This window comes from Gorilla gorilla, chromosome 17 (genome assembly GCF_029281585.2).
Source record: "Gorilla gorilla gorilla isolate KB3781 chromosome 17, NHGRI_mGorGor1-v2.1_pri, whole genome shotgun sequence".
Classification (NCBI taxonomy): Eukaryota; Metazoa; Chordata; class Mammalia; order Primates; family Hominidae; genus Gorilla; species Gorilla gorilla.
Genome location: NC_073241.2, coordinates 63,829,725 through 63,853,523, shown reverse-complemented (window position 1 = coordinate 63,853,523; position 23,799 = coordinate 63,829,725). Strand labels below are relative to the sequence as shown.

The window sequence follows — 23,799 nt, the reverse complement described above, 5'->3', positions numbered from 1 at the left end:
ACTGTGAGCCAATTAAAGATATTTCCTTTATACATTACCCAATCTCAGGTATTTATTTATAGCAATGTGAGAATAAACTAATACGATGAGTAAGCTGTATTTCACACAAATACCTGTTCTAGAGATTCTTCTCTTCATTCTCTGTAACTTAATCATCTTCTATTTTCTGTGTATTCAAATTATCCATTTCCATGAACTTTTTTGATATGTGCATTCAAATATCTTCAAACTTATTTAAAATTGACATTTAAAAAACGTTCTTCAATTTGGGTTCCCCATTTAGCTACCTCTCATTTTCCTTTCTACACCATCAAATTTCCCAAATAGCAATCTTATGTTGACTGTCTAAACTTCTCCATCTCCCTTTCACCTTTTACCCCAGTGCAAACTCGTTAATTTTCCCACCACTACACTGAACCTGTTCCCAGTAAGATTGTCTCTGACCTCTGAATTGGGGAAGCCAACAGGAACTTCTGTCTTTACCAATCTTGTTTGTTTCATATAATACCACTTGCAGTACTCCCTGAAAAAAGTTCTTCCCTTGGTTTTGGTAAAACCATTCTGTCCTTATTTTCACCCCTCCATCTCTTTGGCTAATTATTCTCAATGTCTCATGATGATACAATTCCTTTTTCTCAACCAAAATCATAAGTGTTCTCTAGGGTTCTTCCCCATGCTTCTTTTCTTTTTGATACACATGCTTCTTGGGATAACTCATACTGCTCATAGCTTTAAATACTTATATACAAATGACTTTTAAATCAGTATCTCTACAACAGATATTTCATCCCATTTATCCTAATGACTACTGGATATTTTAGTTTGGATATCCCACTAAAACCTCCAACTCAAAATGTCCAAAGCCATTGTGTTCATCCTTTCCATACATGAACCTTTTCCCACATCCTCTATCACAGTGGATGGTAGAGCCCTGGGAACCATCCTTGATATGTCTTTTCCTCCTGACCTCCCATCCAATCTTTAAATCATGTTGATTCTGTTTAAGAAGTATCTCTTAAATTTATCCTCCCTTTCCTATCTCATTGACATTATCACTGTGATTTCCTTAGAACATTAGGCTCTAATTTTTTCTTGCTTGGAATTTGTGGTATATTGCTTCTTTGCTATTCTTCCTGGTTTGAGGTTCTCTGCCATCCATCCTTTCTTTCAGACTGTGGCAACAGTGGTTTTTCTAACACTGAGATTGGTTATACCATTGCCTGTTCATAATTCTTAAGTGGTTTTCCACTGACCCAGTATAAATGTTAACCTGTTTAACACAGTGTTAAAGACCTTTTTTATGATGCTTCCCCCAGTGTGCCCAGTCTTATTCTGTACCACTCATTACAACACATCTTAGGCTTTAGCAATGCTAAACCATTTGCATTTAACTAAAGATATCATACTCTTGCCCCTCCAATACCTTTTAAATGATATTTACTTTTTCCAGAATATTATTTTGCATTCATATTGCATGCACACACAAACGCAAATCTGCCTGACACACTTGTAGTCATCTTCCAACCTTCACCGCATTTATCTTTCCCTGAATTAATTCTCTGCTTCCTCTATAATGCCTTTTGGGGCTTCTATTGTATCTGTCATATGAAATATTAACAATTTCCTTGTATGTGTCTTTCCCCTACACTCTTTGAGCTCCCTGGGGCAGAGATTGCATCCACAGACTTAATAAATTAATTGGTACATGGCTGGTGATCAAAGTAGATGATGAATGAATGAAAAGAAATTTTAAAAATACAGGTTTTCCTCATTATTGAGGGTCACTTACTTGAGCAATATTTTTACGAAAATGAAAAATGCTTAGGCAATATTGCAAGTAATTGTTTTCTTTTATCACAACATGACATTGTTTTGAAGTTCTTTCTTCATCTGCAACACAAAGCCCTTAAAAACACCAAAAATTCTACATCCTAAAAGTGAACAGTTTGGCATAATCCCCCAAAAATGACACAGGCAGAAAGGAACAATAACACATGATTGAGAGACTGAGAGGATTGTAAAGTGAGTCACAGAATTATGACCTATCTACTCCAGCCTGTGAAGGATATGCTTCCATTTACTTGATCTGTGTATAGAGAACTATCTGATACCATGTTTGAATGAAACAGTAATTTATAGTCACCACTGATTTAAAATGATTTGCTGACAATTATTAATCCTTCTGTCTCTGGATTTTCATCATCAAAATGATTTCATACTATTGTCTACAAATATTGAAGGAGAATGAACCCCACAAAATGAGATACTTTAGGCTGGCAAATCATTATATATCATATATGTCAAAAATGGTTGACATGAATATTTTAAAGGTCCAAAGATCTAACACAACAGAACTGGACTGAGTTCGACTCTTGACCCTTGTACTCTTGGACAAAGTTAATCTCTCTAGACTGTGGTTTCCTCTTCCGGAAAATTAATAATCTGAACTACTCACTAGATGATGTCTAAACCTGCTCCCAGCTCTAACATTTGGTGACCCAGCCCAGAGATTAGCTTCTCTGTATTCAGTATAATATTGGAAAATTATATTATCAAAAAGATGAAGGAAATGTGCAGATAAATTAGTTCTCTAAAAATGTGCATACAGGTATACCTCAGAGATATCATGGGTTAAGTGTCAGACCACTATAATAAAGCAAATATCACAATGAAAGTATCACACAAAGTTTTTGGCTGCCCAGTGCACACAAAAGTTATGTTTACATTATGCTGTAGTCTTTTAAGTGTGCAATAGCATTATGTCTAATAAAATAACGTAGATACCTTAATTAAAAATACTTTATTGTCACAGCTGACTTCTACCAGACATGTAAAGAAGAGCCAGTACCATTATTACTGAAACTATTCCAGAACATTGAGGAGGAGGAACTCTTCCCTAATTCATTCTATGAGACCAGCATCATCATGATAACAAAACCTGGCAAAGATGCAACAAAAAAGAAAATGTCACGCCAATATCCTTGATGAAAATAGATGCAAAAATCCTCAGGGAAATACTAGCAAACTGAATCCAGCAGCACATCAAAAAGCGAGTCCACCACAATCAAGTAGGTTTTATCCCTGAGATGCAAGATTGGTTCAACATACCCAAATCAATACATGTGATTAATCACATAGAAAGAATTAAAAACAAAGCCCACCAGATCATCTCAATAGATGCAGAAAAGGCTTTTGATAAAAATTTAAACCATCATTTCATGTTTAAAACCCTCAACAAGCTCGGCTTTGAAGGAACATGCCTTAAAATAGTAAGAGCCATCTATAACAAACCCACAGGCAACATCATACTGAATGGGCAAAAGCTGGGAGCATTCCCCTTGAGAACCAGAAGAAGACACGGATGCCCACTCTTACCACACATATTCAGCATAGTACTGGAAATCCCAGCCAAAGCAATCAGGCAAGAGAATGACATTGAAGGCATCCAAACAGAAAGAGAGGAAGTCAAACTATCCCTGCTTGCAGATATGATCCTATACTTAGAAAAACCCATAGATTCTTCCCAAAAGATATTAGATATGATAAACAACATCATCAAACTTTCTGGGCACAAAATCAATGAAAAAAAATCAGTAGCATTTCTTCATACCAATAGCATTCAAGCTGAGTGACAAATCAAGAACTCAATCCCATTCACGATAGCCCCCAAAAGATAAAATACCTAAGAATACAGCTAGCCAGGGAGGTGAAAGATCTCTACAATGAGAATTACAAAACACTGCTCAAAGAAATCATAGATGACACAAATGATTGGAAAAACATTCCATGCTCATTGATAGGAAGGATCAATATTGTTAATATGACCATATTGCTCAAAGCAATTTACAGATTCAATGCTATTCCTATCAAACTACTAATGACATTGTTCACATAACTGAAAAAAATCTAAAATTCATATGGAACCAGAAAGAGCCTGAATAGTGAAAGCAATCCTAAGCAAAAAGGACAAAGCTGGAGGCATCACATTACCCAACTTTAAACCATACTACTAGGCTGCAGTAACCAAAACAGCATGGTACTGGTACAGATGTGGATAGTAGATGCTGGATAGTAGATCTTTGTCATGTGCATAGTTTGCAAATATTGTATACCATTCTGTGGGTTGTCTGCTTACTCTGCTGATAGTTTCTTTTGCTCTGCAGAAGCTCTTTGGTTTAACTACATCCCATTTGTCAATTTTTGTTTTTGTTGCAACTGTTTTTCCATCTTCATCATAAAATATTTGCCGGGGCCTACCTCTAAAATGGTATTTCCTAGGTATACCTCAAGGGTTTTTAATAGTTTTAGCTAGGCTGTGGAGGAAAGGGAGCACTTACACGTTGCTAGTGGAAATGTAAATTAATTCAGCCATGTGGAAAACAGTTTGGCAATTTCTCAGATAACTTAAAAGAGAAGTACCATTTGATCCAGCAATCCCATTATTGGGTATACACCAAAAGGAATATAAATTGTTTTACCACAAAGATACATGCACATGTATGTTAAATGTAGCACTATTCACAATAGCAAAGACATGAAATCAACCTAGGTCTCCATTAATGGTGGATTGAATAAAAAAAATGTGGAGCATATACTCTATGGAATACTATGCAGTCATAAAAAAGAATGAGACAATGCCTTCAGCAGCAACATGGATGGAGCTGGAGGCCATTATCCTAAGTGAACTAATGTAAGAAGAGAACCAAACATTTCATGTTCTCACTTACAAGTGGGAGCTAAACATTGAGTACATAGACACAAAAAAGGGAACAATAGATACCAGGGCCTACTTCAGAGTGGAGGGTGGGAGGAGTGTGAGGTCTGAAAAGTTGCCTACTGAGTACTATGCTTATTACTTGAGTACTATGCTTATTACTATGCTTATTACAGATGAAATAATCTGTACAACAAACCCCCGTGACATGCAATGTATCTATAAAACCAACTTGTACATCTACTTCTGAAACTAAAATAAAAGTTAAAAAAATCTTTACCTCCAAAAAATGCCAACAATCATCTGAGCCTTTACTGAATCATATTCTTTTTGCCCATGGAGAGTCTTGCCTTGTTGCTGATATCTGCTGACTGATCAGGGTAATAGTTGCTGAAGGTTAGGGTGGCTATGGCAATTTTAAAAAATAAGATGATATAGTTTGCATGTTTGCCCCCCCATAATCTCACATTGAAATGTAATCCCCAAAGTGAGAGGTGGGGCCTGGTTGGAGGTGTTTGGGTCATGGGGGCGCATTCCTCATGGCTTGGTGCTGTCCTTGCAATAGTAAGTTCCTGTGAGATTTGGTTGTTTAAAAGAGTGTGGCACCTTCCCCTCCACTCTTTCTCTTGCTTCTGCTTTCACTATGTGTTGTGCCTGCTCCTGCTTTGCCTTCTTCTGTAAGTCAAAGCTCCCTGAGGCCTCCCCAGAAGCTAAGCAGGCGTCAGCACCATGCTTGCACAGCCTGTAGAACCATAAGTCAATTAAACCTCTTTTCTTATAAATTACCCAGCTTTAGGTATTTCTTTATAGCAATGCAAGAATGACCTAATACATAAGGAAACAATGATGTTTGCTGCATTAATTGGCTCTTCCTTTCATGAAAGACTTCTCTGTACTGTGAAATGCTGTTTTATAGCATTTTATCCAAAGTAGAACTTCTTCCAAAATTGGAGCGAATCCTCTCAAACCCTGTCACTGCCTTATCAACTAAGTTTATGAAATACTGTACATTACTTTTTGTCATTTCAACAATGTTGACAGAGTCTTGACCAGGAATAGGTTCTATCTCATGAAACCACTTCCTTTGCTCATCTGTAAGAACCAGCTCCTCTTGTTTTCAAGTTCTATCAAAAGATTGCAGCAGTTCAGTCACATCTTCAGGCTCTACTTCTAATTCTATTTCTTTTGCTATCTGCACTACATTTGCTGTTACTTCTTCCACTGAAGTTTTGGACCCCTCAAAGTCATTCATGAGGGTTGAAATCAACTTCTTCTAAACTCCTGTTAATGATATTTTGACCTCCTGCCATGAACCACAAATATCCTTAATAGCATCTAGGATGGAGAATCCTTTCCAGAAGCTTTTTGATTTACCTTGTCCAGATCCATCAGAGGAATCACTGTCTATTGCAGCTACAGCCTTGGGAGATGTATTTCTGAAATAATGAGACTTGGAAGTTGAAATTACTCTTGATCTATGGTCTACAGAATGGATGTTGTCTTGGGAGGCATGAAAACGACATGAATCTCATTGTACATCTCCATCAGAGCTCCTGGATGCTCCAGGTGCATTGTCAATGAGAAGTAATATTTTGAACACTATCTTTTTCTTTTTAGCAGTAAGTCTCAATAGTGGGCTTAAAATATTTTTAAAAATTCAGTAAACCATGCTATAAACAGATGCATTATCATCCAAGCTTTGTTATTCCATTTATAGAGAACAGGCAGAGTAAATTTAGCATTATTCTGATGGGACCTAGGGTCTTTGAATGACAAATAAGCATTGGCTTCAATTTAAAGTTATCAGTTTCATTAGACCCTAACAAGAGACACCTTATCCTTTGAAGCTTTGAAGGCAGGCATTGGCTTTGCATCTCTAGCCATGATAATCCTAGAAGGCATCTTCTTCCTATAGAAAGCTGTTTTGTCTAAAGTGAAAATCTGTTGCTTAGTGGAGTTATCTTCCTCAGTCTTCTTAACTAGATCTTATGGATAACTTGCTTCAGCTTCTACATCAGTACTTGGTACTTCACCTTGTTCTGTTATGTTAGTTATGGAGACAGCTTCTTTCTTTCAACCTCATGAACCAACCTCTCCTAGCTTCCAACTCTTCTTCTGTAGCTTCCTCACCTCTGTCAGCCTTCACAGAATTGAAGAGTTAGGGCCTTGAGCTGGATTAGGCTCTGGCTTAAGGGAATGTTGTGGCTAATTTGATCTTCCTCCCAGATGGGTAAAATTTTCTCTATATCAGCAATAAGGCTGTTTCACTTTCTTATCATTCATATGGTTTACTGGGGTAGCACTTTTAATTTCCTTCAAGAACTTTCCCTTTTACTTTGCATTTATAATTTGGCTGACTGACTGGTGCAAGAGGCCTAGCTTTCAGCCTGTCTTGGCTTTCAACATGTGTTTCTTAACTTAATCATTTCTAATTATTATTTAAAATGAGAGACACAGGATCCTTCCTTTCACTTAAACACTTAGAAGCCACTGTAAGGTTATTACTTGGCCTAATTTCAACATTACTATGTCTCAGAGAATAGGGAGGTTGGAGGATAGGGAGAGAAATGGAGGAATGGCTGGTCAGTGGAGCAGTCAGAATGCAGACAACATTGATTAAAATATCTGTCTTATATGGGTGTAGTTCATGGCACCCCAAAACAACTATAATAGCCATATCAAAGACTACTAGTTGTAGGTCACCATAATCAATAGGATAATAATGAGTTTGAAATATTGTGGGAATTATCAAAATGTGACACAGAGACATGAAGTGAGCACATGTTGTTGGAAAAATGGCAGATAGACTTGCTTGAGGCAGGGTTGCCACAAACCTTCAATTTGTAAAAAATTACAGTATCTGTGAATGGAAATAAAGTGAACTGCAATAAAATGAAATATGACTGTATATGTTTTTAAAAGTAATAAGGTATAGCATGAAGGTGGACTCATTATGATTGACTTATGCACTGAAAACTCTCCTAGTCATGATTATTTCTAATGAGTATAGTATCTTCATTTAGATTAATATGTATAGTGTTTCATAAGTATAAGGCAAGAACAAGGCACATTGGTGGGGAAATGTTTACAGGTAAGCTGAGCACCATGAAAATGTCAACGTGTAATAATGTTTACTGATGAGTGCAAGTGCTGCAAAATTAATGACAACAATCTTTCTTTGTTTATTGCTTTTCAATATAGCTAATCACAGCATAGGCAGAAAATACTCTCCCTGTTTTTTTCTTTTTCTTTTTTTCCAGAAAGATGGAAGTGGACATTACCCTTTATTACAGGGTCCACACTGTGGGTGCCGGGGCCCTTTCCGCTGAGGGTAGGCTGAGACTCTAGCCCGGGCTGACCATATGGCCTCCTACGAGTTCATTCTCCTTCTGTCCCCTTAATCTCAGGTTGAGCATTTGTACTGGATCCCTGGGGGCCTGTGAGACCTCCTTGGCCACCATCGCCCACTGTCCTATGTGCATGAGAGCATCACAAGTCAGTAGCAGTGAGTTAGGTGGGCTGTGGGTCACCTGGCATGGCAGGCCTGGGCCTCAGGTCCCAGCCAGCAGCTGCAGGATCCCAGGGGTCCTAGGCTCAAGGTCCAGGCCCGCGTAGATGGTGGGGAGTGAGGTGTGCAGGCCAACCAACAGGGGTTGAGCCAGGGAGGCCAGGTCCCCGTTGTTGCCCAGCTCCTCCCAGGCCAGCACAGGGAACGTTGTGATGTCCTTGACAGCCTCGGTGAGCTCACGTGCAGTGGCCCGTGTCAGCTAGTTGCAGTTGAGCAGCAGGTGGGTGAGGAAGGGTGCTGCCCACAGAATGCACTCATAGGAGGCCAGATGGTCAGCCTGGGCTGGGCAGGTTGACAGCCATCAATGAGCCCCGTGAAACACAGGCCCAGTGCCGCCAGCCCAGCTCTGGGCTGCCCAGGTAGCATGTGATGTGCTGCACGTCCTGCCCAGCAAGATGCCCGAGACCCCTCTGCCAGCGGAGTCTTCTGGAAACTGCTCTTGAGATGAGTGACCAGCATCTCCACACCTGCTATATCTGCCATCTCACTTATTTTTCAGCGAGGTGAAGTAGCTCCTCCATGGCCACACAGAGCTAAGGGGAGAACCAGGTCCCCAAACAGAGAAACTCTGATTCCTGACTCCTGAGCCCACATGGTTTAGTTTAGTTTAGTTTTGTTTTCCCCCTGTGCCCCTTCTGAGATTGATTCTGCTCTGAGTTTTCCCCCTGGTGCTTTTCATTTCTTTAGCAAAGAGGTGCTACAGAGTATGCCTGGAGTCTCGGGTGCCACTTTTCACAGTTACACACCCCCATGTCCTTCAAGAATACATGATTCTTCTGAACTTGTTCCTTGCTTAAGAGTAACACAAGTTCTAAAGAAAGAAATGAGTTCATATGAATAAAGATTTATAGGGCTCAACACCTGAGACTGGAGGAAACTTCTGGGACCAGGATTTAATCACTCTCTACCTGCTAAATTTTCATTACAGGTGAATGAACCTGTCTAAAAAGCTAGAAGGGATTTGCACTAGAGTTGAATGGTACTGTTTCCTTGGTGTATTAGAGATGTACACTCACAGGTAAAGGTTGTAAGCAAATAAACCGCACCAGCTACCTCCAAAAAATCCAAGAATTGTTAAGATCCAAGAGAATTTTTTCTGTGGGAGTTTAGATCTATATTTATGAATTTTATATTTTTTCTGAGCATATGTTGTATGCATTTTATAGAAAATTTACACAATACAGGTGAATACAAGAAATAAAATAATCTCCTGTTTCTCAAAATCCAAAGTAATTGCAATTAATGTTTCTGTCTTAGCCTTTTCTATCAAGATATCCACATAATTCTAATTAACTGCATAATTTGTGTCCTGGTTATGGTATTGTTACATTGTGACATCAGCCTTTCCCTATGTAATTAACACTTTTCATAGACATTATTTTACTACATGTAATAATCTGAGCTCATCAATTCTTTACATGGATTATCTCATCGAATCTTTTTAACAATCCTAGGCAGTAGCTCTATTATTGTTCCAATTTAAGAGATGAGAATAAAAAGTTAAATAAGCTATGCTGAAGTCATACAGTTTACAGGAAGGCTTTTGTTCTAGATCATTAAAGAAATGGACAACAGCCTAAATGCATAAAAAGCCACATATTATTTTACTGAGTGGATTTATCACAGTTTTCTTAAGTATTTCATTTTCAAGTGTGCACTGTTACTTATGTAGTTCTCTGCACCCCTTCCCATATCCCTTTGGATCTATACATTTTTTAAATGTACCTGAAAACAAACTGTATATGCTATTGGCACAAAAGATAAGTTGACAATATACCACACTTCAAAATCATGCTCCGTATGCTCAGTCACCCTTTTTTTTTTTTTTCTCTCAATACATTGTTTCAGAGAATTTATGAGACACATCTGAGAAGCATCTTAGAGTTCTGGACTTTAAACCAGAAAATCTGTGATTTATACTTCCATTTAGACTGATTTGTTCTGGTCCTGGATAATTACTTAATCTCTCCTGCCTCAGTCTCCTTAGATGTCAAAAGATTTCCATGAGAGAAACACCAGCTCTTGGTTGGTTTGACTTATCCCAGTTCTCATAAATACAGCCTCACAGGTGAAATCTTCCTTAGCCTATAGAAGTCTCCTCACATACTTGACTAGTGGCCTTGGTTGTAAGAATAGGACAAACTGATGACATAAACACATTGTAATCAGGCATGACCTTATTGTTTAACTATTCTGTCTAGATTCCTCTGATGCAAACTCCAACAAAGTTAAAACTTGCTGAAAATAAAACTTGCTGAAAATACAGTAAAATGTGACCTGACTGAAAATAATATATATAGATCTCGGCAAAAATGGAGGGAGGATAAGAGGATATCGCTAAGCTCTTTGGAGAAAATTGGTCTCAAAGTGTCCCTAAGAATTGTTATTGTTTTTATTTATTATTCTCAGCTAATTAATTGGTTTGTTAATCATTCTTGATGGTTTAGAATTTTACTTCCTATTTTCAAAATGGCATATTTCATTGTTAAAACATACAAGACAGTGCAAAGTAATGTTAATTCACTAAATGTTATTTGCTTGATGATGAGAAACAGTAGAACACCAGACAGCTACCACGTGAGTCCAAAATCACAGGCAAGTAGACAAGGAAGGAATTCCACCTTCATGAGATAAGGGTTATAAAAGAGGAAATAAAGGGGACTCTGCAAAGGTATGAGTCAAAACAAATTTTGAAGACAGTAGCTATATCAGGCACCCAAAACTGGATCATTAATACAACTGAGCATTCAAATTTAGCTTTAAGAATTGAAGTAGTGGCCAGGCGCAGTGGCTCATGCCTGTAATCCCAGCGCTTTGGGAGGCCGAGACAGGCGGATCACGAGATGAGGAGATCGAGACCATCCTGGCTAACACGGTGAAACTCCGTCTCTACTAAAAACACAAAAAATTAGCCGGGTGGGGTGGCGGGCACCTGTAGTCCCAGCCGCTCGGGAGGCTGAGGCAGGAGAATCGCTTGAACCCAGGAGGCGGAGCTAGCAGTGAGCCGAGATTGCGCCACTGCACTCCAGCCTGGGTGACAGAGCGAGACTCCGTCTCAAAAAAAAAAAAAAAAAAAAAAAAGACAGAATTAAAGCAGTCAAAACAAAAAGGGAAACTGATAGATTATATAGTTTTTCTTGTACAATAAAGAAAGCTTACAAGCTTGTCTTGAGTGATAAACTTTTTCCTGGCATAATCCCTATGAGAATTGTGTGGGCTTAGCTCCTTATTCTGAAGATAGCAAGTAGCATTTAGCACAATGTTACTGCAGTTGTTCAAAGTCATTCTTTATTTTCCCAAAGTGCCATGCTTTATGGTAAACTTGAACAGTAATCAAGAGCATAAAATTAAATAGTTACTCATAATGACATTACATGTGTATGAGGGGGCAGAGAAAGTGTTAAGCCAGCGTGCTCTAGGTCTGAGATCCAATATACAATAGCACTTAGAGAAGGTATCTTGGCTATAGCACAGCCAATCCAAGGTTAAATTTGTTGACAGCTGTTAGAAGTGTTGATATTCTGCATGGTTCATTGAAGAAACATCTATATGTTTAAACAGCAGGTGAGAAGGCAGCAGAGTTGACATTCTGATGGGAAAACTGCCTGACTTTTATTCTCACAAAGAGATGGGTCACCCTAATACATAGAGATGGATAAATTTTTTTTTTCTCAAAAAGGAAAAAAGAAAGAATTCTGAATCTGCTCTTGTGATTTCATAAGTCCCATGAGGCATGATTGAAGCAATTTGGGCCTAGAAATTTTTATGAATAGTTCTCACCATTGCACTGCCTGAATCCATAAAAAAAAAAAGTAACAAATACTTTTGTCCCTTTTGTCAAATTTCTGAATATTTGAGTAAAAAGACATACTGATGGGTGCTCCAGGGTATTAAATATTTCAAGTAGATGAACAAATTGACCTAATAGGATTATTTAGTATTGTTTATTTGAATAAACGATATGTCTTTTATTTTTAGCACTGCTAATTTAAAATCTTTCTTCCTGGCAGCAGTTAGTAACAGACAGCTACTTATTAAGACTACTCCTGACCGTGATAGCAAAACCATGTCATCATAGGTCAGGCTGCCTATCTTTATGTAGGCTTGGGCACATAAGCATGCTTCCAATTCATACAAATACCAACCAAGTTACTTAGATATATAAAATGAGGAGGACATGGCACAGTTCTTTTCGTAAGATTGAAAATTATAATTGAGTCTGTCAAAAGAGTAGGGTAGCCTCATCAGGGATTGGAGAGACCTTCTGGGCTTCCCTTAATTGGCATCCATCATAGCAATTTAAGATTCAAATCATAGGGATTTGGAATCCTTGCCACTTCTAGATCAAGCACTGTTATAATCCTCTATCTTGCATTTCACTACTGTATCTATTAAACAGAGCCATCTGTAGAAAGCCTTCCTCACTGAGTATTGAAATGCTACATCTTTGGCCTTTTTCTTAGTTGTTGTATGCAATTCTGTATCTTCTGATCTATTGACCCTGGATAAAGTGGATTGTGTGAATGCATGAGGAAACAAAGTACCCCAATTTCCAGCAAAACCCAGAACTTTGAGTGTTTGTGGAAGACTGTCACAAGATGTCAAGAGGTCATGAGAAGAAATCAGGAACCCTTCAGGACAAACACCTCTCTCTGTGTTATAAGTGCTGGTAACAGTAACAAACATTTTCTCCCATGTCTCCTAGTACGTATTTGTAGTATTGTGGAAGGGCTGAAACTATGAGAAAATCATAAAATGTAGTCCATTTTTTATATATTTATTTAGAATGTCTGCTTTGGAACAAGTTTGGAAAATATTCAGCTATATCAATTAGATTTCTACAGAATCAAAGTAGAAAAAATAGGGGAGCTCCCCTCAGTGGTCAAAATATTATTCCATCTAACTAGGCATCATGAAATCTGTTACATCTAACATTTTATGAGCAGACTATTGCGATATTCTCTTTCTTCTCAGTCTGTATTCTTGCCTTCTTTAAAATCACCATCCAGAGTGATCAATTTATGTGAAATACATTTCTTGAAACTCTTAGTTTAAATAATCTTTGCTACCTACAGCTGCACTTCTCAGTCAAAAAAGATGTGTAATCATGGAGAATTCTAAGGACACAAACAGTATTTCAAGGGATGAGAGCTATTGGATAAAAATGGTGCATCTTACTAGAAATGTGGAGAAAAATACTTTTATGCTGAATGAAACGAAGATTCATTATGAAGTAAAATGCAAATACTTGAGAATTCAAAGAACTGGATACAGATGGGAGGCCATTTTGAGCTGTGGCTTCAGTCCCTTTTGTGGGAATGTATTCATTTTATTTTTGCTTTGTTTACTTTGTGGGAGGGGTTTGGATTTCGAAGCACTAAACCTCCAAAGAATAGAGACCAAACCCCTTACAATGACATGAAAACCCTTCCATGTCTGGATACCTATTTACCCCTCCAAATTCATCGTCTTTCATTTTAGCCTCAGAGTTCATCCTATTATAACACCAAACTGTTGGGTATCTCCTCTGCACACCATGCCCTTTCATATCTTTGCTCATGCTAGTCCTTCAATCCTGAAAGCCCTTCCCATCTTTCCTTATCTAAATAACTCTTACTCATCTATTAAGATCCAATATAAGCATCACCTTCTTCCGGATGTCTTCTCTGGGCACCTTCATACTCTGTCTATAACTTACTACAATTTAACTAAACTATCACCATATGTATGTGTCTTCCCACTGGGCACTGCATTCCTCAAAGGCAAGGACTTGGCACTGTGTAGGTTGTTTAAGACTTCAAATATAGAGTATAATGCTGAGATTCAGGAATGTCTTACTCCAATATACATGTTATTGATAGTGTAATTTTGACACGAGTCTTGGTTGTGAAATGATTATAAAAAATAGACACATTGCTAGTTTCTCATTTTTTGTTGTGAAATATTTTTGTTGTGAAATAGTCGAAGAACATAGTACATTAAATGTTTTCTTTTATTTGTATTTTGAAAATATATACCATCATATGAGCTAAGAGACAATATAGACTTTATAATGGCAAGATATAAATTTGTTATACTGAAGTTGCAGCTATATCAAGTAGATTTCTAAAGAAATAGCTAAAAAAAATAGAACCCTCCCGTGGTCAAAATAATGCATGCAAATACCCACAGTTATTTACTCAGTATTTTTCCCCTCCACAGAAATTATAAAACTCCAAAGTCTTCCTTTTATAAAACATCCCTGATTTGATTACTTTCTTATATCCCTATCTTGAAGGTCATTCATAGTTACTAACTGAACTGGATTTTTTTCATTAATAGTACATAAATTGTTTTTTAGCACTATAGGAGAATAGATGTTTATTTAAATCATTTAAATAAACCACAGACAATAGCAGCCCAAATCACCCACTTATCAATGAGAGATTTTGGGTAGTAGTTGGAATTTAACCATGTGAAGGCAATGCTAAATCCTGTCCAGATATAAGTAATTTAATTATTTGTACTGCAGCCATTGAGAGAAATGTTGCTATTTATTAAAACCACTCAAGGTAAAGAAAGGATCCAGTCAACCCTAGCTGTGTCTGCTACTTCTGCATTGCCCTTAAGCATGGAGTTGTGTTTTAATGTGTATATTCCTAGACTTGTAAAAGCACTGTGTGTGTGTGTGTGTGTGTGTGTGTGTGTGTGTGCCTGAGTTGCAATTTTGATGGTTTGCATAAGAAATGTGTTGGCTTCTCTTCTAGAAAATGCATATCTAACTAAGCCAGGCAGCAGCACTTTCATTTGCTTCATCCCTTGTCATCAGATTACCAGTAATGGTTTGGCAGAAAGCCTGGAGTAATGTCTCTGCTTTGAAAATTGTCAAGCTCTAAAATTTACCCAAATGTTGCAACACTGATTGGTGGGGGGACTTTGTTTTGTTTTAATTACATTCTTATATTACCTTATTAGAAAGCAAAGCTTGTTTAAAAAGCTCAAACACACATTTGGACATGTGGGTCCATACATCTGGTATTCAAAATAAGTTTTTGTTTTTTTACAAATATAGAACAATATATTTAATTATTATAGTTCTAAACCCTCAAAGACCACCTCCAAAAGACCCATGATTATTTATTTTAAAAAGTTTGCAGTAACAGTGGGAAAATGCCAAGAAAAAATTGTATGCCCTATAATTTAATTTCTTACCCAGTTTTTTTTTTTTTGCTGGTTTTCTAAATGTTTGAGACAAAGAAAATGCCCATTGTTTTTCCATTTTGTAAAATAATGTATGCAGACTTATCACTTGGATGTTTCTAAGTTAAAAAAAACAAAAGACAAATCCAGTTAAGTTGGTATCTATGAATGACCTTCAAGAAATTCAGCCTATTATAAGAAATGTTATGGGTAATTCTCAGAAAGCATACTCTCTGAGAATAAGTTATGGCCTAAGACAAAAGTTGGCATTTCGGGAAGCTACATTGTGTCTTTGAGGCCACTGGGGTACCATATAGGAAACTGGAGCAATAATTTACTCTTGTGCAATGAAAAACGTAATGTAACTTGCACACCAGGATCCTCTGCCTCATTAAGTTAAACATTTCCCTTATGTCCTTTTTAAAGGAGAAACGGTAGTACTGTAAATCTAAGTAACTTAGATTTATGTTCTGGTGTCTGGCAAAGAGCTACAAAAGATATTTTTCAGCATTCCAAATGTTCTAGGTGCTAGGCAGTTTCAGAATATGAATACAATTAACTTCATAATTTGACAAACAAGAAATGGAGTTCTGCTGTGGGGCTAGTCAAAGAGTTACAGAGGAGCAGCACTGCAATGCTGAACAGAGATCTTCAGATCCTCTTGCCATAAAATTTTAGAGGAGTTGCTGACATCATTATAGCCTCTGAATCTTGTTATGGCCCTATGAATAAATATAAGCCAAAATTAATTAAAGGAAAAAAAATGTGTGCTAAGAATTTGTGCTACCCACAGTTTTGACTGAATAATTTCTCTTTCTATGGTACAGAAAGAAGTTATATTTCCCAAATTTTTTTAAAGTATTGATTTATCGCTTATTTTGAAATGATGGGAGAGGAACTGAAATTGCTAATTAATGAAAAGCAGGATTATCTTCTCAGAGTGGACAAGTGATGAAAGGACACACACCCGGTCACGCCTAAGCCACCTTAATATTTATGGGTGAACCTTATATCTAGGATTTTCTTTGAATGGAGTTGCTGGTAGTATAACAGTTCATGGAACAATTGCTTCATTTTAAATGGTCATAACACCTCACAAATATGACACATATTCTAAAAAGAAACGTGGACATTTTGTTTTTGTTAGTCTACTGCTTTTCTTCTTGCACAGAAAAATTCCCATACATGATAACTTTAGTAGAGCGTAGAGCTTTTTTTGAAACCCAATACTTTTTTTCTTTTTAAGCTTTAAAACTTCTGAACTTAAAGGAAACTACCAAGAAAAACTACCAAGAAAAAGAAGTTGAAGATGTTGAAGTTGAATATGACCTTTCTCTTCACAAGGTCTTCATAAAGAAATAATAAGTCTAATAAATTTAACGATGTGTGATCATATTCTAAAATGAAATAACAGTTTTAGATTTTTGAATGAAATAGGTAAAATGGAGCAAATCACTTTAGAGTTCTGCATTCTGAAGAACACAACCAATCTCCTTACCTGTGGTGTATCAAAGATAATATTCCTCAATAGTATTAAACAAATATTATTGCAAGCTCTGTCAATTTAAAGTTTGATTTCTGTTGGTGTTGAAAATCAATGCCATTTAACAAGTCAATGAAAACCGAAAAAGGTGAAAAAAAAGAATACAAATGTATTTATTACCATTGAACTGTACACTTAAAAATGGTAAAGATGGTAAATTTTACATGTAGATTTTAAGTGAATAAAAACTTCTAAAAAAAAGAGAATGAAAATAAAGTGCCAAATACTAAGGATACTTAGTCCTTTGAAATTCTTAGCTTTATATAAAAGTATTACATGAGCTGCAATATTATTGCACTTTTAATTATTAATACAATGTACTAGAGGTATTTGTTTTATTTTTATTTTTTAAATGGGATTTTTTTTTCCTTTCCTTTCCTTTTCTTTTAGAGACAGGGTCTCACTCTGCTGCCCAGGCTGGGGAGCAGTGGCACAAACACTACTGCCTCAAACTCTTGGGCTCAGGTGTTCCTTCTTCCTCAGTCTCCTGATTGGGACTACAGGCACACACCACCACGCTCAGCTAAATTTCTTTCTTTCTTTCTTTTATAAAATTAAATTAAATTAAATTTATTTTTTATTTTGTATTTTTTTTTTGAGAGGGAGTCTCACACTGTCGCCCGGGCTGGAGTACAATGGCGTGATCTCGGTTCACTGCAACCTCTGCCTCACCGGTTCAGGCGATTCTCCTGCCTCAGTCTCCTCAGTAGCTAGCATTACAGGTGCCTGCCACCACGCCCGGCTGATTTTTTTATTTTTAGTAGAGACGGGGTTTCACTATGTGGCCAGGCTGTTCTCGAACTCCTGGTCTCCTGATCCGGAGTGCTGGGATTACAGGCATGAGCCACCACGCCCGGCCTCTTTTTTTGTTTTTTTTTTTTTTTTTGTAGAGACAGGCTCTCACTACATTTCCCAGGCTGGTCTTGAACTCCTGGCCTGATGATCCTCCCATGTGCTGGGATTACAGACATGAGCCACCGCACCACTCAGCCTTAGAGGTTCTTGAAACCAGAATTACCAAAGTGTGTTTTGTGGTGTTGAAACGTGATATATCTCTATATATCTATGTGTCTATCTATAATTATAAAGTTCCATAGTCAAATTACACTGGAAAACACTGGGTTAAAGAAAGTCAAACATATCCCTTTAGTGTAGAACTTTTATGCATTCTTAATGCAAATGTTCACCTAAATCTCCAAGAAAGGGATATGGTATACAGCATGTTCCAAATTCATTTGATCCAAGATTCTCACCCCAGCCCTCCACACAATACACACATAATATTTCCTAAAATTATTGGCTTCCAAGGACACAAATTGGATTTGCTGATTTAAATGACAATTCAAAGGACCTTAAAATATTGGCTTAAAAATTTTCAACTCTTAAGTGTCTCAATCTTTGAATTCCTGAGTTTTATTGATTATAGTTAGTGCTTAAAACTAAATGCTAAGCAAAGGGTAGAGTACCAATAATATAAATGCTATTCGAGACTATGTATTTCTAATATATAATATATATCACCATTCCTCTGTGCCATATTCCCTGAGCCTAGGCCTTTTACTCTGTCTACTGATAAAAGTGGGGGCTGGGGATTAGACTTGTATTCAATTTCCTTTTTCTCCATTTCTCTACTGCATATGAGCAGTTCCTAGAGAGGAGAAAGCGTTAAGATTTCACATTTGCTTTCTGCATTCTGTAGGAATTGCCCCAACGGAGTCTCCTTTCACTTCCCAAAACTGTTTATGGGCAGGACTCCCTGAGTGGTAAGTGTAAGGATAGGTAAAATCCTAGAATTCCATTGTGGTGGAGAAGCTGGACAGAAAAGGTCACAGACATGGAAATGGTAAAGATTTAGACAGCTGAAAAGTCTCAGTGGAGATAAGAGCCAAAAGATGTAAACAGGCAATAGACATTAGTATCAGATCGCAGGTGGCGTACATTTACCAAGTATGGACCTGTTCACAGGTATATATGACTTTAAGTCTAAGTCTGTGTTACTAAGGGAGTTTTAGGCTGCCTATTATCCAATAGTGTAGAAATTCCTCAGAGGTCTACATAAATATTCCAGTCCTTTCTCTTTCTAAGCACATGGTGAGGTAGGAGGAGGGACTTGACTCCAGACGCTGGGCTCAGACACTGGAAGGAGTTGAGGACTAGCTAAAACAGGGCCAGTATGGAAACAGGTTTCCATAAGACATGCTTAGCAGTATGCCATGTCAGTTCCCCATTGCTACGGCAACACCCAAAAGTTACAACCCCTTTCCATAGCAATGACCAGTGACCTAGAAGTTACCTTTCTCCTAAAAATTTCTGCATAAATCACCCCTTAATTTGCTTATAATTAAAGATATAAATATGACCACAAAACTGCCTCTCAGCTGCAACTCTGGACACTCTATGGGGTAGCCCTGCTCTGCAAGGAGCAGTACCTCTGCTGCTGCTGTACACTGCCACTTCAGTAAAAGTTGCTGTCTAACACCACTGGCTTGCCCTTGAATTCTTTCCTGCCCTAGGCAAAGCCAAAAACCCTCCTGGGCTAAGCCCCAGTACTGGGGCTCACCTGTTCTAGGTCAATGGTAGGATCATATTATACTTCCCATCCAACTGAAGTTAGGTGTGGCCACATGGCATGCTTTGGCTAAGGGAATGTGAGTATAAGGAAAATGGGTCATTTCCAGGTGAAAATAGCTGTGTAGAGAAGAACCTTCAGCTAATCTGTGGTGGCTAAACTGTGTAAGTGAGAAGGAAACCTGGTTTCTATATGTCACTGATATTGAGAGTTGTTTGTTACCTGAGTAAACCACCCATAGTATATCTGGAACACTTCATATGTCTACATCTTAGTTTTATCATATGTAAAATAAATGTCTCTTACCTACAAAATAACTTCAAACATTGGATGCATCTGGGAAGAATTGCTACATTTATCTGAGGTGTTAAATATCTTTTGGTTAGTAAACATGATTCTTCAAATGTGTAGAAATGAACAATCTAAGACCTGGAAGTTCATATGCATTGGAAGATAAATTTCATTCAAAATTGTATCTTGTAAAAAACTAATTAAGGCATCTGTATTCCTGAACTGTGATTAATTCAGTGAATTCATTGTTTCAGCATCTATAAATCTGTGAACTATCACACTATATAGGAATGAGTACAAAAAATAAACTGAGACTTAAAAAGAAAAATAATTAAAGTAACTCTATTGCTCTTTTTAAAATACTTAGAGGTTTACAAAACTTTCATGATTCAGAGTGTCTGAGTCATCTTTACATCATTTTTATTTTGCAAAAATGCCAAGTCCAGTTTTATTTATGCAAATAAATGTATTTCTATTTTATATTAAGATTTAATTAAATATGTAATAAAAAATACACATTTGACTTAACTTTTTTTCAGAATTTATTCAGCTCTCTTTAAGCTCTTCTGTTATATAAGTATCTCCTAAACAAGAGATTTTTTAAGAATCTCAAGACTATCCTCTAACTTAGCTTTCTGAGAAGAAAATACTAGTTGTTGAGAAAGGCAAAATGACTTTTTAAATATGTGTGGAGATTAGGACAAATACATTTAAAATATCAATGAAAGATACATAAAGAAATTTGTTGGCTGGACACGGTGGCTCACACCTGTAATCCCAGCACTTTGGAAGGCTGAGGCAAGCAGATCGCTTGAGGTCAGGAGTTCGAATCAGCCTGGCCAACATGATGAAAGCCTGTCTCTACTAAAAATACAAAAAATTAGCTAGGCGTGGTGGCGGGTGCCTGTAATCCCAGCTACTTGGGAGGCTGCGGCAGGAGAATTGCTTGAACCCAGGAGGTGGAGGCTGCAGTGAGCTGACAGCTGTACTCCAGCCTGCGTGACAGAGCAAGACTTTGTCTCAAAAAAGAAACAACAAGAAAACAAAACAATGACAACCAAAAACAGGTAAAGTCATGATTTTCCTACATTGCTTCTGTAATAAGAAAAAGTAAAATGAAGGGATATGGAATTTTTCAGGTTTGAGGGTTTTGTTTTCCCTTTTCAACAACAAAAAAAGAAAAAAATTGTTAATTAAATTCATTGTTTTAACATGATATCCTTCAGTACCAGTGTCCTGTGAAGGGGGTGAATAAGTAATTTCATTGTCTACGCAGTTGGAACAAAAGGTAGGAGTTCAAATTATTGAATTAATGAGAAAAATGAGTTCAGCTATTTGGAAGTTATGATTAGAAATCAGCCATTATTCAAGAGCTAGTTTAGAGTTCTTTTATAGATGAGGCAAAAAAGAAAGGCCAATATCATATTTTCATATTTTCTGATGAAGAATTCTGGGATCTCAAACACCGAGTTTGAACATTTCATTAAATTCAAAGATGTTTTCTGAAGATACATTTTCTGAAGATACATTCTGAAGCCCCACCCATACTGGGGCTTTTCTCTTTGTGAAGGTAGGAGTGTCCTGTATGAGAAATAATATAAGCCAAGTTTCTTATTTATCTAAATCTCAGAAGTTGGCATATCAAAGCCTCACAATAAATGTGTAAAAAGTTTATAAGTGGTCCAAAGAGTATAATATTAATTAAACATCCTTGGAATTAATAAGTTATATTTGCTCTTCCTCTGGTTCCCATCAACTATATTCAATGTTTAATAAACAAATACAGTTTTTCTTTGCTTAGCATAGGCTTTTAGAAAGATGATATTCAAATTGCACTTCAAGGCCTTAAATTTTTTCTTTTTGAGATGGAGTCTCGCTCTGTCACCCAGACTGGAGTGCAGTGGCGCGATCTCGGCTCACTGCAAGCTCCGCCTCCCAGGTTCATGCCATTCTCCTGCCTCAGCCTCCCGAGTAGCTGGGACTACAGGTGCCCACCACCACACCTGGCTAATTTTTTTTTTGTATTTTTAGTAGAGATGGGGTTTCACCGTGTTAGCCAGGATGGTCTCAATCTCCTGACCTCGTGATCCACCCGTCTCGGCCTCCCAAAGTGCTCGATTACAGGCATGAGCCAACGCGCCTGGCCAAGGCCTTAAAAATTTTAAGGAAAGTTTTCCACAAGCTTTCAAGATTAGGGTCACAATATTGTATTACATAAACACTCAACTGCTCTCTTTGTAGCACCACACTGTGATTTGAAAACAACCCAGTGTTTTCTAATGGTTGAAATTGAGGTTGTGTGCAATGAGATAATTTTCATTTAGTTGTGCCTCATTGACATTTTCCCATTGTGCTATTTAACATTCTGGACTAGATTTGTTGAAATATGTCAGTTTTCCCACTCTATGACTCTTTTGATTATGAATCTCTCTGATAATAAACAGCTGACTCACCATACTTAAATTTCTACTCTCTTGTTGTCACAATCAAGTCATACATCACATTTGGTAAAAAAAAAAAAAAAGAAAATAGATAATTCCCTTTCCCCAAGACAGTGACAACAGCCAAATAAACATGTTTTTACTGACTCCACTTGACATACAGGATTACTAATGATCACTATTCTAGACAAAGAGTCTAAGGTCAAAAGAAAAAATGATGTTTAGAATGGAAAAGAATATATTAACAAAAGAAATTCCTCAGAAACAAACTTCTTCTGAATAGTCATCTGTTCATTTCTTAAACATTTTTTTGAGTGGTTCCTATGTGTTAGTGACTGAGAATAAAAAACTGAGTAAGACACAAGCCACAGCATTAGGGACTCCCAGAACAGTGGGTGAGCTATACACTTAAAAAGAAAGTACAGAAAGTACAGTGAAGGTGACTTATGAGGTCAACCTTAAAGGAAAAGTAGGGTTTTCCCACAAAGGAGAGAAGCAATAGGCATTCTGAGGGGGGCGGGGGGTGGGGAAAGGTAGACTAGCACAGAGCTAAAATAGTATACGGCATATTGTGGAGGCAGCCACTGTATGTGATTGAAGTGTTGGTGATAACCAGTGAAGCAGTGGAGTCAAAGTTTGAGAAACAGGTCGAGGCTTTGTGATGGACCTTTTAAGACATACTAAGGACACTAAGCTTTATTTTGAAGGGAGTCATGAATCACTAAAGATTTTTAAGTAGGGGAGCAATTAATTGAAGTCTATAGTTTTTAGAAGATGGGTATGTTGGTTTCAGCAAGATGTGTATGTAGTGGCAGGGTGAGGGTGTGGATGGAGCTTAGAGACAGGAGAACAACTGGAAGACCATATAATAGCCAAGTTAAATGATGAAGACCTGAAGTAGAGCAACTGCAGAGAGAATGGAAAACACGGGATTTAAGAAGATTTTTAAAATGTCTTAATACTGGATATAGGCCAAGAGAAAGCAGAAAGAGTCAAAATCAACTTCTGAGAGTGAAGGATGCTTGTGGGATGGATTAGAGGTTAAAGAAATTGCCAAGGAAAGGGGCCAGGTAGGGACAAATAATACTGCACAGCCATAAAAAAGAATGTGTTCATGTCCTTTGCAGGGACATGGATGAAGCTGGAAACCATCATTCTCAGCAAACTAACACAGGAAAAGAAAACCGAACACCACACGTTCTCATTCATAAGTGGGAGTTGAACAATGAGAATATATGGGCACAGGGAGGGGAACATCACACACTGGGGCCTGTCGGGGAATTGGGGGCTAGGGGAGGGATAGCATTAGGAGAAATACCTGATGTAGATGACGGGTTGACGGGTGCAGCAAACCACCATGGCACATGTATCCCTATGTAACAAACCTGCACGTTCTGCACATGTATCCCACAACTTACGTATAATTAAAAAAAAGAACTGTTAAGTGGTGTTGACAGCTCAAATAAAGTCAGAAAACATGAATCTTTCAATCAG

The 23,799-nt window shown here is 37.5% G+C and overlaps 1 protein-coding gene across 4 annotated transcripts in view; it reads right to left on the bottom strand.

The window, feature by feature from the left end:
• The window catches only part of DTNA (dystrobrevin alpha), a 394,389-nt gene that overhangs the window by 270,371 nt on the left and 100,219 nt on the right, over positions 1 to 23,799 (bottom strand). The window lies entirely within an intron of this gene.